Below are 18,220 nucleotides of genomic sequence, written 5' to 3' on the forward strand. Positions count from 1 at the left end.
CACGACCTCCCCTTCCATCCTGAGGCTGTGGGCTTGTTTCCTGCAGCAGTGTGTCCCAGGAAGTGTGAGCTCTTTCATGGCACAGCTTGAAAGTCTGGAAACGAGACCACAGGTAAGCTGGGTTCTCCGCGGAGCTAACGCGAGACTGCCGAGCCCCAAGCCCCTCCGTCAGGGGGTCCCAGGGCACCTGTAGGCACCTCTTCCTGGCACCAGTATGTCTCCTAACAGAGGAAGGAGTGGAGAGAAGTGAGTCTCCTCTGGTGTATAGGGGCTGGGCTGCGAGTCCAAGCCCCCTTCACACTCAGGCAGTGGCCAGTCTGGTTTCCCTCGTGGGCCCTCACCAGAGGAATGGCCCCTGGGACCAGGGCCTGATTCCCTGTGACCTAGCAGGTCTGGGAAGCCCTCGGGGAGGAGACTTCAGAACTGAGCGATATAAAGGGAAGATCAGACCACCTTTTATTTTGAGTGTCTTTCTTTGGACTTTTGCATTTATAATATTTCTATTTTTAAAAGACTCATTTGGTTCTTTTTATTTTAGCATATTTTCCTCAGAGCAATAAAGGCTTTTGCAATAGGGAAAAAAAGTGACATTTGATCCAAAGGCGTGGCGGGGGGGAGCTCTGAGTGTGAGGGACTGACCTTTAAAACCGCCCAGTTGTGCCTCCAGGAATGCCATCCGGTGCCCTCCACAGGTCAGCTCAGCACGGGAGCCGCCACACACGTGTGCCCGTGTGCAGCTGTCCTGGCCCGCTCCTCGCAGCTCCTCTAGGCGCTGACAGCTAAGCCCCCCACCCCACCCCCCCTCACTCTCCTGCCAACTGTCCCCGCTCGGTTTCTCCTGCCATCCTTCAGCCCAGCCCAGCCCAGGAGCCCTGAGGGCTGGGCCAGAGGCAAGCAGTTGTTGCTGTTTTTCCGGAGCTCCCGCTCAAACCTGACACCCACAGAAAGGCCAAGCCCACGTGGTTCCGCACAGCCCCTGCCTGGCCCGCCCTGGCTGTTACCATGACGACTGCTGGGCTGGAAATGTCCTCTGCCTCCTACCCTGCAGTGTTGGGTGGCTGTCCTGGGCTCCGGTCTCAGGAAAGCCACGCCTCCCAGGGGTTCTGGAGTTGCAGGGCCTCTGGGAAACAGACCGACAGGAACCCAGAAAAACAGCCAGATCAAGCCAGAGGGTCCCCGGCATCCACAGAGCCAAAGAGAAACAAGGTTGCAGGGGACTGGGCAGGAAACTATGAAGATGCAAGAAAGTGAGGTGGGGTCAGAGCCTCAGCCATGGGGGACTGAGGGGTGAATGAAGTCTGAGCTAGAAATAAAGCAAAGAGACAAAGGGAGCCACAGAGATGCGGGATGACATGGGAGAGAGAAGCCCAGACGCAGAGAATAAGGGAGAGGGGTGCAGGGCAGGGCAGGGGAATGGTCCAGCAGGGACCAGACAGGCGAGAGGAGTCACTCGTGCATGGCCCTTGCTCCTCACTCCCTTCCCAGAAAATCACAGTGTCCTGTAGGTTTCTCTGTCTCACCTGCTGGGATCTCCCCTCTCCCCTCCCCCCTTCCCCTCTCCTCTCCCCCCCCCCTCCCCTCCCCTCCCCTCCCCTCCCCTCCCCTCCTCTCCTCTCCTCTCCTCTTCTCTCTCTCTCTCTCTCTCTCTCTCTCTCTCTCTCGCTTTCTTTCTTTCTTTCTTTCTTTCTTTCTTTCTTTCTTTCTTTCTTTCTTTCTTTTTTAAAAAAGATGTATTTACTATTTATTTGAAAGGCAGAGTTACAGAGAGGCAGAGAGAGAGATCTTTCATCCGCTGGCTCATTTCCCAAATGGCCGCAACAGCTGGATCTCGGCTGATCTGAAGCCAGGAGCCTCCTCTGGGTCTCCCGCATGGGTGCAGGGGCCTAAGGACTTGGGCCATCTTCTACCGGTTTCCCAGGCCATAGCAGAGAGCTGGGTCAGAGGTGGAGCAGCTGGGACTCGAACTGTCACTCATGTGGGATGCGGGCACTGCAGGCCAAGGCCTAACCTGCTGCATCAAAGCGTCAGCCCCCTGAGCTGATTTTCTGGCTCCTCCTCTGGCTGGACATTTGTCACCTTATAAGGGGCCCTGCCCTAAGCTAATGGTGACCCTGAGCCCCACCCCAACACATACCCACCTCTCCTTGCCCCAGGGAGGCCTTTGGGTCCCCTCCACCTCCAGCTCATCATAAATACCTGCTGTCAGCCTCACCTCTCCCAGGAGGTGCAATGGGCATCGAAACACTGAGCAGAGATGGTTTTTAAAAAACGCAACAAAATTTAGGGAGCAGTGAGTGCGACTATCAGAGCTCACGAAGGCCTTGGAGATGACTAACACAGAAAAGGAGAGAGGAGGTGAGCGAGACAGACAAGTGCCAGGCAGCAGTGTGGGGGCTGAGGGTGAGAGGAGCACAGGGGAAGAGAGGGGCAGGGTCTGAGCTGCGGCCAAGGCCAGCCAGGGGGACCTAATATGGGAGGTGGCAGGCAATAGGATTTGTCCTCGGGGCCTGGCCTAAAATGCTACCTCCAGCATTTTGCCATGATTTCTCATATTTGAAGTGTCTTTTAGGCTTTGAGTGAGGTCTCTCAGGGTCTTTGTGTCCCCCCTGCCCTGCAGGGGAAAGCACGAATGCAGTCCCCCACTGCCACAAATTATGCAGTCGAGTTTCCCACATCTGGGGAAATCACAGGGGTCAGCCCATCCGGAGTGCAATGGATGAGCCTCGCCCTGGGAAAGCCACCTTCGTGATCATGGTGTCTCCCCTGCCAGGTAAGTATATGTGTTTTTTTTTTTTTTTTAAGATTTTATTTGTTTATTTGAAAGTCAGAGTTACACAGAGAGAGGAGAGGCAGAGAGAGAGAGAGAGAGGCCTTTCATCCGCTGGTTCACTCCCCAAATGGCTACAACGGCCGGAGCTGCACTGATCCGAAGCCAGGAGCTTCTTCCAGTTCTCCCACACAGATGCAGGGGCCCAAGGACTTGGGCCATCTTCTACTGCTCTCCCAGGCCATAGCAGAGAGCTGGATTAGAAGTGGAGCAGCCGGTCTCGAACCAGCGTCTCAGGTTCTTTGAATTCTTAGTAACTCTTAGCATTTTCTTCTTGGAAAATTGCTAGACAGCAAGCATAAGGAACTCTGGAGCCCATACAGCCTTTGGCCTGGCCTGACCTTGATCTATAGAAGGGACAACGGTTCAATGCCCCGGATGTCTCCAGGTTTCCAGGTTGTACGCAGGTGTCGAGTTGCATATGTGTCAGCCCAGAGAACCCCATCCCTGGTGCCCTCAGCCCAGACAGCCCAGTGAGGGAGCTGGGACCTGGGAGAGAGTTGAGCCCAGGAGAGTTGTGAATGCCTATTCAGGCAAGGCTGGACTGGACTGGGCCCCCTGGGAGGCCCACACCCCACACCAGGCCATGGAGGCCAGAATGTGACAATCAAAGCTCTCGCACTGCCCTGCCGGGTGGATCCTGGAGACGGCGGGAAAGGGTCCGTGGCAGGTGTCACTGATACCCCCGCAGCCTCCCAGCGCTCCCCTACAGCCCACTGTGGCATGCGGGACAGTTGCGCAAGCGCACAGCTTCCCTTCCCTCTGCATGAGGTCTCGCACAGTCCCTGCAGGGCGGCCTGCAAGAGGCAGGGCTGTACACTTCCAAGGTGTCCAACCAATGCGGATCGGGCGTTGGTTGCTGAGCTGTGGCTTCTATGGATCCGCAGTGGACCCACTCAGTGCCTCCCTCCTGTCTCATTGTTGGTCCCTCACTCCTATTCTCCTCCTTAAATAATCTGCCTACCTCCAAGTCTTTGACTCATGGTGTATGTGTTCAGAAAACAGAGAAAAACACAAGACATGCCTCTATGTGGTGTCCACAGGGCTGGGCTCAGATAAGAGCTGTTGGAGGCCTCTGTCCTGACTGCTGGTTGGTAAGGGATCAGCTGTTTGTGTGAAAGCCTCTGTATCATCTAGGGAGGGGAAAGACTCACCAGTTCTCCCCAAATGTTGGGGGAGGCCAGGGCGGATTCACTGGGAGCAAAGTCCCGTAGGTCTCCGCTGGGCAACCTCAGACTTCACAAATGGAAAAGACCTTAGGATGACCTCATCCAACCTACTTTTTTTTCCCAAGATTTATTTATTTGAAAGTCAGAGTTACATAGAGGGAGGGAGGGGGGAGGGGGAGGGGGAGTGGGAAGGAGAGAGAGAGAGAGAGAAGTCTTCCATCCACTAGTTCTTTCCCCAGATGGCCACAACAACCAGAGCTGTGCTGATCCAAAGCCAGGAGCCAGGAGCTTCTTCTGAGTCTCCTACATGGGTGCAGGGGCCCAAGGACTTGAGCCATTCTCCAATGCTTTCCCAGGCCATGGCAGAGAGCTGGATCAGAAGAGGAGCAGCCAGGACTAGAACCGGTGCCCATATGGGATGCCGGCGCTTCAGGCGGTGGCTTTACCTGCTGTGCCACAGCACTGGCTCCAACTTCATCTGACTTTCTATGCAAGTCAGGGATCCGCTGTACAACTCCTCTAATACTTGCTTAATCACCTACAGTGACAGAGAACTCACTGTCACACTAATCCTTGACACTGAGTAGTAACGGATCTCTCTGAAGCCTCTTCACACTGGTCTTGGTTTGTTCTTTGTACTTCAGCACCTCAGCTTCTTCCTGAGCTCCTCCAAATACCTTATTTGGAGGAAAAGACAGAGATCTTCCATCTGCTGGTTCATCCTTACATGGCTACAACAGCCAGGGCTGGACCAGGCAAAAGACAGGAGCCCAGAACTCAATTCAGGCTTCCCCCATGGGTGGCAAAGACCCAAATATTTGAGACATCACTTGCTGACTCCCAGGGTGTATCCTGACAGGAAACTGGAATTGAGAGCAGAGGCGGTACCCAAACCCAGGTGTTCTGATATAGAATGTACCTTAGCTGTGACAGCGATTGCCCACTCCATCCTCCAGATAGATATAAATAAATATATTATATATAGACATATATCTATATATAAATATAGATATATAATAAATCCTGTATATAGGCCGGCGCCGCGGCTCAATAGGCTAATCCTCCACCTAGTGGCGCCGGCACACCGGGTTCTAGCCCCGGTCGGGGTGCCAGATTCTGTCCCGGTTGCCCCTCTTCCAGGCCAGCTCTCTGCTGTGGCCAGGGAGTGCAGTGGAGGATGGCCCAAGTGCTTGGGCCCTGCACCCCATGGGAGACCAGGAGAAGCACCTGGCTCCTGCCATCGGATCAGTGCGGTGTGCCGGCCACAGCGCGCCTGCCGCGGCGGCCATTGGAGGGTGAACCAACAGCAAAAGGAAGAACTTTCTCTCTGTCTCTCTCTCTCTCTCTCACTGTCCACTCTGCCTGTTAAAAAAAATTAAAAAAAAAAATAAATCCTGTATATATATGTGTGTGTGTATATATATATATATATATATTATAAAGTTAGAGTTACAGAGAGACAAGGAGAGACAGAGAGAGAGGTCTTCGATCCACTGGTTCACTCCCCAGATGGCTGCAATAGCCGGGGCAGGGCCAGGCTGAAGCCAGGAGCCAGGAGCTTCTTCCAGGTCTTCTATGTGGATAGCAGAGGCCCAAGCACTTGGACCATCTGCTGCTTTCCCCAGGCCACTGGCAGGGAGCTGGATCAGAAGTGGAGCAGCCAGGAAACAAACCAGCGCTCATAGGGATGCTAGCATCGCACACGGCGGCTTCACCCACTATACCACTTCAACCCCATCCTCCAAATATTTTAAAACTGTGTCTCTATGAAATCCCCTCTTTTTCAGGCAAAACAGTTCTTCAGCCTTGTCCTTTCTTTGAATGACTCAGTCTTCTGGGCCCTGGGTCGCTGGGCCTGTCCTCCGGGGAGCGTTGTGGTTTGCCAAAGTTCCCCGTGTGAGGTGACGCTCAGCTGATCCTTCAGGGTCGTGTGCTTGTGCAGCGTGCATTTTTATACCACCGTGGACCCAAGTACATTTCTAGTGTTGATTCCTAGAATCCTAACTTTTCTGGCAGCTACGTAACTGCTGACTCAATCGGGCTGCAGAGACGCTGAGCATCTCTTGTTTTGGCTTCTTGGCATCACTTTCCCCTTTCTCCAGGTGACAGCAACCCTCCCCCACTTCCCATTCTCACCCAGCTCTGGGGGACTGCCAACCCCTGGGCATAGGTCTTTCCCCACTGGTCCAGTGATGGGCATGAGACTCAGGCCAGGTCAGAGGCCTTCTCTGGGGTTTATTTTGTGGCATTGAAAAGCACCACCTGTTCCCCAAGTTACTAAATGGGGATGATGCAGGTCCACAGCACTCTGCTGGACCAACACAGAGAGGGGTCAAAGGTGAAACCAAGGGGAGACTGAAGATCCTTCTGAGCTGAGACCAGCCCCGCTTCCGAACTTCCCAGTCAGTGTTCCTTAGGCTAGATTGAGTCTGGCTTCTGTCACTAGGACAAACTCATTAATTCATTGTTCTTCTTTGTTCTCTGCTTGCAGAGTCAATTTGTTTTAATTCTAAATGAAGGACTTCACATTTCCCCATGTTAGATTTCATACTTTGTCCTATCACATCAGTATATATAAAAGTATTAGAATTCTGGTTCTGTTATCTGGTAATTTACCTTCTCCCTTACTTTTGGTAAGGAGGTCTTCTGTGCACCCATCCAAACCATTGACAAAAATATCAAGCTGGACCAAGTGAAAGAAATCAGCGGCGTGTCCATTTGTTAATAAATGCATGGATATGGGGGGGGGGTTTGGCCAGACAGCTCTGACTGCTGTGCTCATGTCCAGCCTGCACCCTCCAACCTGTCTCCTGAGCCTCATGACGTGATGGGGGCCAGGCCAGAAACCACGTTGCCCCTTGACAATTCTGTTGAGTTTACAGTGTATAATCTAACCCTTGAGGGACGGAAAATTGAAGAACCAAATGTGGTCCAAGAGAGTACCTGCTGTTGGTGCTCACAGACTCTCGGGCACCCACCTCTCTTCCCATGCGCGCACGCACACACACACACTCCCTCTCACCCACCCTCGGTCTCCTCTTTTCTTTTTTTTTTTTTTTTACAGGCAGAGTGGACAGTGAGAGAGAGACAGAGAGAAAGGTCTTCCTTTTGCCGTTGGTTCACCCTCCAATGGCCGCCACGGCCGGCGCACAACGCTGATCCGAAGGCAGGAGCCAGGTGCTTCTCCTGGTCTCCCATGGGGTGCAGGGCCCAAGCACTTGGGCCATCCTCCACTGCACTCCCTGGCCACAGCAGAGAGCGGGCCTGGAAGAGGGGCAACTGGGACAGAATCTGGCACCCCGACCGGGACTAGAACCCGGTGTGCCGGCGCCACTAGGTGGAGGATTAGCCTATTGAGCCGCGGCGCCAGCTCGGCCTCCTCTTTTCCAACTTACCTGCTAAATAACCCATTTTTAAAAGATTTATTTATTTATTTTATAGGCCAGGTGACAGAGAGGGAGAGAGAGATCTTCCATCCATTGGTTCACTCTCCAAACAGCCGCAACAGCTAGGCTGGGTCAGCCTGAAGCCAGGAGCCAGAAACTGTGTCCAAGTCTCTGATGGCTTGAAGGGTGCCAAGTACTTGGGCCATCTTCCAGTGCCTTCCCAGGTACATTAGCAGGGAGCTGCATGGGAAGTGGAGCAGCCAGGACTTGAACCAGCACTCATATGGGATGCCAGCATCCCAAGCAGTGGCTTAACTTGCTGCCCCACAACATCAGCCCCCAGAAGCAATCTTTTTAAAGTTATTTATTTATCTGAAAGGCAGAGTGACAGAGAGAAGAGAGACCTTCCATCCTCTGGTTCATTCTCCGAATGTCCAGAAGAGCTGGGGGTGAGCCAGGCTGAAGCCAGGAGCCAGGAATTCCAGCTGGGTCCCCTGCATAGGTGGCAGGGACCCAAGGACTTGAGCTACCACCTGCTGTCTCCCAGGGTGCACATTAGCAGGCAGCTGGATCAGAAGTGGAACGCCCTGGACTCAAGCACTCTGATATGGCATGGGCGGGGTTGGGGGTGAATTGTCCCTGTGTGCCACAACACCAGCCCAGTAACAGATCTTTATGTTAGGGGCCAGCGCTGTAGCACAATGGGTTAACACCCCAGCCTGCAGTGCTCCACCTCCAATCCAGCTCTCTGCTATGGCCTGGGAAAGCAGTGGAAGATGGCCCAATTCCTTGGGCCCTTGCACCTGTGTGAGAGACCTGGAAGAAGATCCTGGCTCCTGGCTTTGGATCAGCTCAGCTCTGGCCGTTGTGGTCATTTGGGGAGTGAACCAACAGATGAAAGACCTTTCTCTCTCTCTGGGTCTATCTCTCTCTATAACTCTGTCTTTCAAATAAATAAAATAAATCCTAAAAAAGAAAAAAAGAAAAAAATATCTTTATGTTCAAGAAGGTCTGTATCCCTCACTGGAAGCAAGTGATTTTTGTCTGATTCCACCCCATCCCAAAGCAAAAGTTTGTTGCCTTCTTCTAGCAGCTGACAGTTTTTGCTCATGGGAGAGAACTGCGGGAGCAGTTCAGGCCTTTAGCCTTCTGCCAGCAGCTGCCTTGACCAACTCCTGCATGCCTACACCACCAAGGGGGAAAGTTCTCTCCTGTCTCTTGCTGCTATGGTTTGAACAGGATTTGGTTTCCAAACTCATGTTGGACACATTTTTTTTTTAAAGAAAGATTTATTGGGGCCAGCATTGTGGCATAGCAGGTAAAGCCATCGTCTGTGACACCGGTATCCCCTATGGGTGCCAGTTCGTGTCCCAGCTGCTCCACTTCCCATCCGGCTCCCTACTAATGGCCCAAGTGTGGGACCACTGCACCCAAGAGGGAGACCAGGATGAAACTCCTGGTTCTGGCCTGACATCATTGACCATTGCGGCCACCTGGGGGAGTGAACCAGTGGTTGGAAGGTCTCTGTCTATCCCTCTCTCTCTGTCACTTTGACTTTCAAAATAAATAAATGTATCTTGTAAACAATAAAAGATTTATTTTATTTATTTGAAAGGCAGAATGACAGAGACCCTACCAGAAAGAATGCCATTATCAGATGCCAAACCTAGGGCACCGATCTTGGACAGCAAACCTCCAAAACCTCTCTTTCCTTCAGAAGTTAGTTCCTGTGGTGACAGAAAGCTGACTAATGACCCTGTCTTGCTTCCACTTTTTGTCATGAACCCTGGGGAGGAGAAATGTGACTGCAAACTCCCCTGTGTCCAGAACAGTCTCCAGCTGTGAAACTAACCCACAAACAGCCTTTACATCTTTGTTGGTTTCTTCTTGTTCATATGGCAGCCGTGTTTTTGCCAAAGTTGAAACAGTTCATGTGTTCCTATCTCTCTGCAGAGGCAACTCTACTTGGTTGCTTTGCTGACCTCAGCTTTCTGCTGGGCTCAAGTGAAACTACGGTTTTGTAGACTGTGTGGGCTTTTTTTATTCATTAGGGTGGGAGTGATATTTTCTTTCTTTTTTTCTTTTAAAGGTTTACTTATTTATTTGAAAGGCAGTTAGAGAGAGGCAGAGGCAAAGAGAGAAAGAGATCTTCCATCCACTCTGCAGGTTCACCCCCCAGATGGCTGCAATGGCCGGAGCTGCACTGATCCAGAGCCACGAGCTTCTTTCCGGTCCCCCATGCCAGTGCAGGGATCCAAGTTCTTGGGCCATCTTCCACTGCTTTCCCAAGCCATAGCAAAGAGCCAAATCAAAAGTGGAGCTACTGGGACTCGAACCAGCATCCATATGGGATGCCAGCACTGCAGGCGGCAGCTTTATCCACTGTGCCACAGCGCTGGCCCCAGGAGTGATATTTTCTTATAGAAGTCCTCAAGTCACTATGATCTTTTTTGCAGACAATTGTAACCACCTCACAGCTGGCCCCCTGCATCCAGTTTTGCCCCTCTCCATACTGCAGCTGGCGTAAGTGTTAAAATTCTGTAATGAAGGTGGACACTTGGTTAAGATACCACTTGGGACACTCCCATTCCCTACTGGAGTACCTGGGTTCCAGTGCTGGCTCCAACTCCAGCTCTCTGCTAATGTGCACCCTGACAGGAGCAGGTGATGGCTCAAGTATTTGGGGTCCTGCCACTCACAAGGGAGATCTGGATTGAGTTCCTGGTTCCCAGCCTTAGCCTAGCTCACCCCCAGCTTCTGTGGGCATTTGAAACGGGAATAAACCTGCAGATGGATAATCTCTGTCTATTTGCCTTTCAGAAAAAAATAAAAACATAAATTCTGTAGCCATCAGAAACCAGGGGAAACTTGTAAAACAAAATACTTGAAATTAGCTAAACAAAGGCTGTAGCCTAGATCATGGTTGTTATCTATTGCTAAGAAACAAATCAACTCCAAACTTAAACCACATGTATCTTGCTCATGAATCTGTAGGGCTTTTTAGGGGCAGCTTCTCTGTTCCACTTGGTGTCTGTTGTTTTGGCTTGAAGGCTAGAGGTTAAATCATTTGAATGACTTCTATGAGGTACTTCAAAACATTTGTGGAAAATGGCATTAAACAATAAATGTATTTTGGTGCAAAAGAATCGTGAAATCCATGCACTTGAGTGATCTTCCAAAAGCTCATCGAAAACGCATAATATGGGGGCCGGCGCCATGGCTCACTTGGTTAATCCTCTGCCTGCGGAACCGGCATCCCATGTGGGTGCCAGTTTCTGGTCCTGGTTGCTCCTCTTCCAGTCCAGCTCTCTGCTGTGGCCTGGGAAGGCAGTGGAGGATGGCCCAGGTGCTTGGGCCCTGCACCCGCATGGGAGACCAGGAGAAGCACCTGGCTCCTGGCTTCAGATCAGTGTAGTTCCGGCCGTAGCATCCATTTGGGGAGTGAACCAGCGGAATGAAGATCTTTCTCAAAAAAAAAAAAAAAAAGCATAATATGAAAAGCTATGCACGGATTTAAAATTTTTTGCACCAAAGCAAACTATGTTTTAATTCCGTTTTCTATGAACTTTCTGAAGTACCTTTGTATGTCTGATGCTGGCAGTGGAAAGATTCAAATAGCTGGGACTCCCTGGGTGTATCTATCCTGTGACCTCTCTAGTTGGGCAGCTTCAAGGGAGCCAGACTTCTCACATGTTGGCTCAGAGACGACCAAGGAGCATAAGAGAGAGTGAGAGAGCAAGCATGCGAGAGCAGGTGAAATGCTTTCACGATCTAGCCTCAGAGTCAAATTATTTGTGTATCTATTAGCAAGGCAGTTCCATATGTCTCCCCGGCTTCAGAGGGAGGGAATATTGACCCAACATCTCTATGGAGGAGTGTCCACTTCCCACTGTAACATGAGTGTGTGGGAAGTGATATATTAACACGGTCATCTTTGGAAAAATACAATCTGCCTTTTATGATTCTATTTGTTCCATAACTGAAAAAAAAATCACTTATAAGAAATCAGGGTAGAAAATAAAAAGCGTAAGGCCTTCAGTTGCGTACTTCCTGAGGATATCATAGTCAAGTGCGATAATTGTACACTCCCAGTCTGTTGAATCAGGTCAAGCCCACGGCAGTGTCACCATCTCTCCAGATGTTAAACTGATCTAGTCACTGCCCCTCTTAAAATGGCCCATTAGCTCCCTGCTCCCCCACAATACATTCTGAACTCCTTACAAGGCTTATAAAGCCCTCCACAAGTGACCTCGTGTGTTAATGTCCAGCCCCACCCCTTGTCCCTCCCTCCTGTCTTTATGCTCAGCCCACGTGGAAATACTAGCCACCCTCCACACTTCACCCTTAGGCCTTTGCTCTTTTCCCCTCCCGAGACTCCTCATGGCCTCCACACACTTATCCCTCTGTTTCCTCTCACTCCCATCAGGTTTTTCTGGATTCAGCTTCCCTAACATCACCTCTCTCCTGTCCCCACCCCTACTGGCCTAGGGCATGCATATCCCTTTCCCAGGTGCTATGGCATGAATTAAGTAGGCCCTGTCTCCCCGCCCTCATCATTCTATGTTGGAAGGTGTGGTTTTATTTCACTTACCACCATGCACTGTACCTTGTGCATGGTGTTGGTAATTGACTATTGGTTGGATGTATGAACTTGTGCCTTAAATAACCCACTCCTGGGCTTTAGTCCTCCCACAAACCTAAGATTACTAGAGCAGTGTCCTGTCTTAATTATTCTAACTGAAGTAGGACCAGTACAGATTACTATTCTTTGGAATTTTTAGGAAAATATTGGCTATTTCATGTGGCTGGTGCTGTTCTCAGCCTGGCTGGGGTACAGTGTGTGTAAGTGTGTGTGCGTGTGTGTGTGCATGTGTGTGTGTGTGTGTGTGATGTGTCTCAAGGCCAAGTAGTGGCCCTGGGGTATCTTCATCCTGGGGGCAGATCTGCCTGACAGCCACCCACATTAGCAACAGCTTGTGGGGTGTTTGTTTACTTCGCTATGGTTGTGTCCAGAACTTATTTCTGGAGCAGTTACTGGATGCCATTCCAGTGCCGGTGCCATTCCTGCACTGAGCTTGCCAAGTGCTAGTAGACAGGAGCATGTACTAGGCAGGAGCAGTGGCAGTCGCTTCACTTATCTCCCTGGAGCCAGCCCAGCCTTCTTGGGTGTATCCGGACGCCACTGTCCACTCCTATTGGTGAGTGCCCTTCCCTGGCTCCAAGGCGTGGCACTGACTACGGATCTACTTGCTGTAACTGTTTCACCAAGGACACAGGGAGGAAGTTAGGGATGCTAAGTAAGGATCTCCCAACTCTAACCCATAAGTTCTACTGATCTGAGGAGGTCTCAACTAGAATTCCTCAGAGTTTCCATGGCAAGGGAAACAGCAGCATTTGGGGCAGGTACTATGGTTATGGTTAGTCCAATTAATGAAAGGGAACTGGTTTACCAAGAGGTCATGTGACTTATGTTCACACAGTAAGCCACAAGACAGATAAAGACAGCACTCAAGACTCTTGATTTCAAATTTGGTGTTGCTTCAATAACTTAAGAAAATCTTGGGGCTGGCATGTGGCATAGCAGATAAAGCCACTGCTTGTGACACCAGCATTGCATATGGGCACCAGGTGGAGTCCCGGCTGCTCCACTTCTAATCCAGCTCCCTGCTAATGTGCCTGGGAGCAGCAACAGAAGAGGACCCAAGTCCTTCGGCCGCTACACCCACATATGAGACCAGGAAGAAGCTCCTGCGCTTGGATTGGCCCAGCCTCGGCCACTTCGGCTATTTGGGGAGTGAACCAGCAAATGGAAGATCTCTCTGTCTCTTCCTCTCTCTATGTAACTCTGACTTTCAAATAAATAAATGAATAAATATTTAAAGAAGAAAAACCTTAAGATAATCTGTAAGTTCGCTTTGGGAGCTAACATCCAATTTGGTTTTGGTAACTGCAGTTTCACCCTTTGTAGAGTCACTGCTTAAGCTGTCATTTCTAACACAATTAAGAAACCAGTTACAGGGCCGGCACTATGGTGCAGCTGGTTAAAGCCCTGGCCTGAAGTGCCGGCATCCCATATGGGCGCCAGTTCTAGTCCTGGTTGCCCCTCTTCTGATCCAGCTCTCTGCTATGGCCTGGGAAAGCAGTAGAAGATGGCCCAAGTGCTTGGGCCCTGCACCCACGTGGGAGACCCAGAAGAAGCTCCTGGCTTTGGATTGGCATAGCTCCGACTGTTGTGGCCATCTGGGGAGTGAACCAGAGAATCTGGAAGACCTCTCTCTCTGTCTCTACCTCTCTCAGCAATTCTGTCTTTCAAAGAAATAAAATAAATCTTTTAAAAAACAGTTACAATTCACTGGGACCCTTCTGCAGAAACCTGTCTCTTGAAGAACTCACAGAAGGGCCAGCACTGTGGTACAAAGGGTTAACGCCCAAGCCTGCAGCGCCGGCATCCCATATGGGTACTGGTTCAAGTCCTGGCTGCTCCTCTTCCAATCCAGCTTCCTGATAATGTACCTGGGAAAGCAGTGGAAGATGGTCCAAATTCTTGGGCTTCTGCACCCATTTGGGAGACCAGGAGGAGGTTCCTGGCTTCGGATCAGCTCAGCTCTGTCAATTATTATTTCAAATAAATAGTAATTCTTTAAAAACTCACGCCGGTACCACAGCTCACTAGGCTAATCCTCCGCCTGCGGCGCTGGTACCCCAGGTTCTAGTTCCAGTCGGGGCGCCGGATTCTGTCCCGGTCGCTCCTCTTCCTATCCAGCTCTCTGCTGTGGCCTGGGAAGGCAGTGGAGGATGGCCCAAGTGCTTGGGCCCTGCACCCCATGGGAGACCAGGAAAAAGCACCTGGCTCCTGGCTTTGGATCAGCACGGTGTGCCGGCCACAGCAGCCGTTTGAGGGGTGAACCAATGGAAAAGGAAGACCTTTCTCTCTGTCTCTCTCTCTCACTGTCCACTCTGTCAAAAAAATAAAAAATAAAAAAAATTTTTAAAAAAAACTCACAAAGCAGGGGATGGCAGTCAGGGTCCTTACTGCCATACTTTGTCCAGGTTTTCATGTAGGGCTAGAATCCTTTCAGTCCTAGAACTCCTTTCCTGTTCCTATAAGCCAACTCTCCACTTATTTTTTGGTAAAGATTTTTAAAAAAAAATTTATTTGAGGGACTGGTCTGTAGCATATCAGATTAAGCTTCCACCTGTGGCACCAGCATCCCATATGGTCACTGGTTCAAGTCCCAGCTGCTCCACTTCCGATCCAGCTCCCTGCTAATGTGCCTGGGAAAGCAGCAGGTGGCTCAAGTGCTTGAGCCCCTGATACCCAGGTGGGAGACCCAGATGAAGCTTCTGGCTTAGGATTGGCACAGCTCTGGCCATTGCAGCCATTTGGGGAGTGAACCAGTGGATACAAACATTCTCTCTCTCTCTCTCTCTCTCTCTCTCTCTCTGTCTCCCTGTGTAATGCTGCCCTTTTTTAAGATTTAATTATTTATTTGAAAGGCAGAGTTATAGAGAGGTAGAGGCAGAGAGAGAGAGAGAGGGAAAGAGGTTTTCCATCCGATGGTTCACTCCCCAGATGGCCGCATCAGTGGGAGCTGCGCAGATCTGAAGCCAGGGGCCAGGAGACTCTTCTGGGTCTCCCATGTGGGTGCAGGGGCTCAAGGACTTGGGCCATCTTCTACTGCTTTTCCAGGCCACAGCAGAGAGCTGGATCAGAAGTGGAACAGCCGGGACTCAAATCGATGTCAATATGGGATGCTGGTACTGCAGGCAGTGGCTTAACCCACTATGCCACAGTGCTGGCCCCACTGCCTTTCAAATAAATAAACAAGTCTTATAAAAAATATTTACTTGAAAGGTAGAATTATAGAAAGAAGTGGGAGGGGGAGATCTTCCATCTGCAGGTTTACTCCAAAAATGGCTGCAACAGCAGAAGCTGGGCCAGGCTGAAGCCAGGAGCCTGAATGCCAGCATTGCAGTTGCCAGCTTAACCTGTTATGCCATACACTGGCCCCAAGATTCATTTTTCTTTATTTGAAAGGGAGAGTGACAGAGAGAGAGAAAGAGAGAGAGAGAGAGATGCAGAGAGAAAAAATATATTTCAGAGTGAAGAAGAAAGAGGTGTGTGTGGGGTATCTCCCATCCACTGGTTCACTCCCCAAATGCCAGTAATGGCCAGGGCCAGAGCTAGGAATCAGGGAAGCAGTACAGGCTTCCCATGTAGTAGTAAAATAGCCTGGCATAGAAAGTGGCACTGGAGCCAGTGCTATGGCATAGTAGGTTAAGCTTCCACCTGTGGCACTGGCATCCCACTTGGGCTCTGGTTCTAGTCCTGGCTGCTCCACCAGCCAGTGGCAGCAATCCAATTACTTGAGTCATCATCACTTGCTCCTATCGTCTACATTGGCAGGAAGCTGGGGTCAGGAACCAGAACTGGAAACTGAACACAGGTATCCCAGTGTAGGACACAGGAGCCTTAACAGCTAAGCTAAACACCTGCTCCAGTCCTTTTTAAAAGAAAAAACCCTCTCCATCCAGCTGAAAGCCATCAGATGGCCCTGGAGGAAGCCTGAGGGCTGGGATCTGAATACAGAGTAGAGATGGCGGCTTCTTTTTTTTTTTTTTTTTTTTTTTTTTTTTGACAGGCAGAGTGGACAGTGAGAGAGAGAGAGACAGAGAGAAAGGTCTTCCTTTGCCGTTGGTTCACCCTCCAATGGCCGCCGCGGCCAGGGCACTGCGGCCGGTGCACCACGCTGATCCGATGGCAGGAGCCAGGAGCCAGGTGCTTTTCCTGGTCTCCCATGGGGTGCAGGGCCCAAGCACCTGGGCCATCCTCCACTGCACTCCCTGGCCACAGCAGAGAGCTGGCCTGGAAGAGGGGCAACCGGGACAGAATCCGGCGCTCCGACCGGGACTAGAACCCAGTGTGCCGGCGCCGCTAGGCAGAGGATTAGCCTAGTGAGCCGCGGCGCCGGCCGAGATGGCAGCTTCTAAGCTCAGTCCAGGGCCAGGTGATCATCAGTGTTCTGACTTCCTCAAAATGTCCAGAGGCCACCAAGCCCACTTTCTTTTTTTTTTCCCCTAAAGATAGATTTATTTATTTATTTATTCATTCATTCATTTTTCATTCCAGAGACAGAGTTACAGAGAGAGGGAGAGATGGAGAGAGAGGTCCTCCCTCCACTGGTTCACTCCCCAAATGGCTGCAATCTGAAGCCAACAGCCAGGAGCTTCCTCTGGGTCTTCCAAGTTGGGCACAGGGGCACTTGGGCCATCCTCTACTGCTTTCCAAGGCCACCAGCAGAGAGCTGAATCAGAAGTGCAGCAGCGAGGACTAGAACCAGAGCCCATGTGCCACAGGTGGAGGCTTAACCTACTATGCCATAGCACTGGCTCCAGTGCCACTTTCTATGTCAGGCTATTTTACTACTAACAAAACCCAGTAAAAATAAAAGATAAAAGCATTAGTGAAAAAACAGGAAAGTACATCTGGAAGTTACAACAAAAATACTCACCATTAAGTAAATATATAGAATCATCTGGTTGGGCCCTAGCCTTTTGAGCAAAGATACCTGATTTAAAAAATACACAAATGTTCTCCGAAGGGCTTTTGTTCATTTTTGAGAGGTAAGGTGACAGATTGACAAAGAACTCTCATTTGCTGGTTCACTCCCCAAGTTCCCACAGTGGTTGGGATTGGACCAAACTGAGGCTGGGAACTGGGGATGCAATCCATGTCCCTCCTGTGGGAAGTAGGAACCCAGTTACTGAAGTCATCACCACCGAATTCCAGGTTTTACATTAGTGGAACTGGAGTCAGAGCCAGGTATCAAATCCAGGCACTTCAATGTGAGACATAGGAGTCTTTTTTAAAAAAGATTTATTTATTTATTTATTTGAAAGTCAGAGTTACACAGAGAGAGAAGGAGAGATCTTCCATCTGCTGGTTATCTCCCCAGTTGGCTGCAATGGCCAGAGCTGTGCTGATCTGAAGCCAGGAGCCAAGAGCTTCTTCTGGGTCTCCCACACAAGTGCAGGGGCCTAAGGACTTGGGCTATCTTCTGCTGCTTTCCCAGGCCAGAAAGAGAACTAGATCAGAAGTGGAGCAGCCAGGACTAGAACCTACACCCATATGGGGGTGCCAGCACTGCAGGTGATAGCCTTACCTGCTGTGCCACAGCACGGGCCCTGAGACATGGGAGTCTTAATTAGCCTTTTTACTTTTTAAGATTTATTTATTTGAGGGGCCAGTGCTGTGGTGTAGTGGGTAAAGCCACTGCCTGCAGTGCTGGCATCCCATATGGGTGTTGGTTCGAGTCCTGGCTGCTCCACTTCTGATCTAGTTCTCTGCTGTGGCCTGGGAAAGCAGTAGAAGATGGCCCAAATCCTTGGGCCTCTGCACCAGCTTGGGAGACCTGGAAGAAACTCCTGGCTCCTGGCTTCAGATCAGCTCAGCTCTGGCTGTTATGGTCATTTGGGGAGTGAACAGTGGATGCAAGACCTCTCTAGCTCTCTCTGCCTCTGCCTTTCTGTAATTCTGCCTTTCAAATAAATAAATAAATATTTTAAAAAATTATTTATTTGAAAAACAAAGAGAGAGAGAGAGAGCAATCTTCCATCTGCTGGTTCACTCTCTAGATGGCTACAACTGCAGGGAGCTGGATCAGAAGTGGAGCAGCCAGGACTTGAACTTGTGCTTCTATGGGATGTCGCTACAAGCAATAGCTTAACTTGCTGCGCCACAATGCCAGCCCCTTACGCCAGGCCAAACCCCTGTTCCTCTCTGAAGATTTGTATAGCCACTTTACTCATCATTAGGGATTTGGTAATTACTACCCAGG

The 18,220-nt window shown here is 50.5% G+C and overlaps 1 non-coding gene across 1 annotated transcript; it reads right to left on the bottom strand.

Moving 5' to 3' along the window:
* Positions 1–2,614: 2,614 nt before the first annotated feature.
* Positions 2,615–2,778, bottom strand: LOC127484002 (U1 spliceosomal RNA). The gene has a single exon (XR_007910785.2). It is a non-coding gene; the product is annotated as a U1 spliceosomal RNA (small nuclear RNA).
* Between the last annotated feature and the right edge of the window lie 15,442 nt (positions 2,779–18,220).

The sequence above is a fragment of the Oryctolagus cuniculus genome, chromosome 12 (genome assembly GCF_051225735.1).
Source record: "Oryctolagus cuniculus isolate XC-2025 breed Fujian yellow rabbit chromosome 12, ASM5122573v1, whole genome shotgun sequence".
Taxonomy (NCBI): domain Eukaryota; kingdom Metazoa; phylum Chordata; class Mammalia; order Lagomorpha; family Leporidae; genus Oryctolagus; species Oryctolagus cuniculus.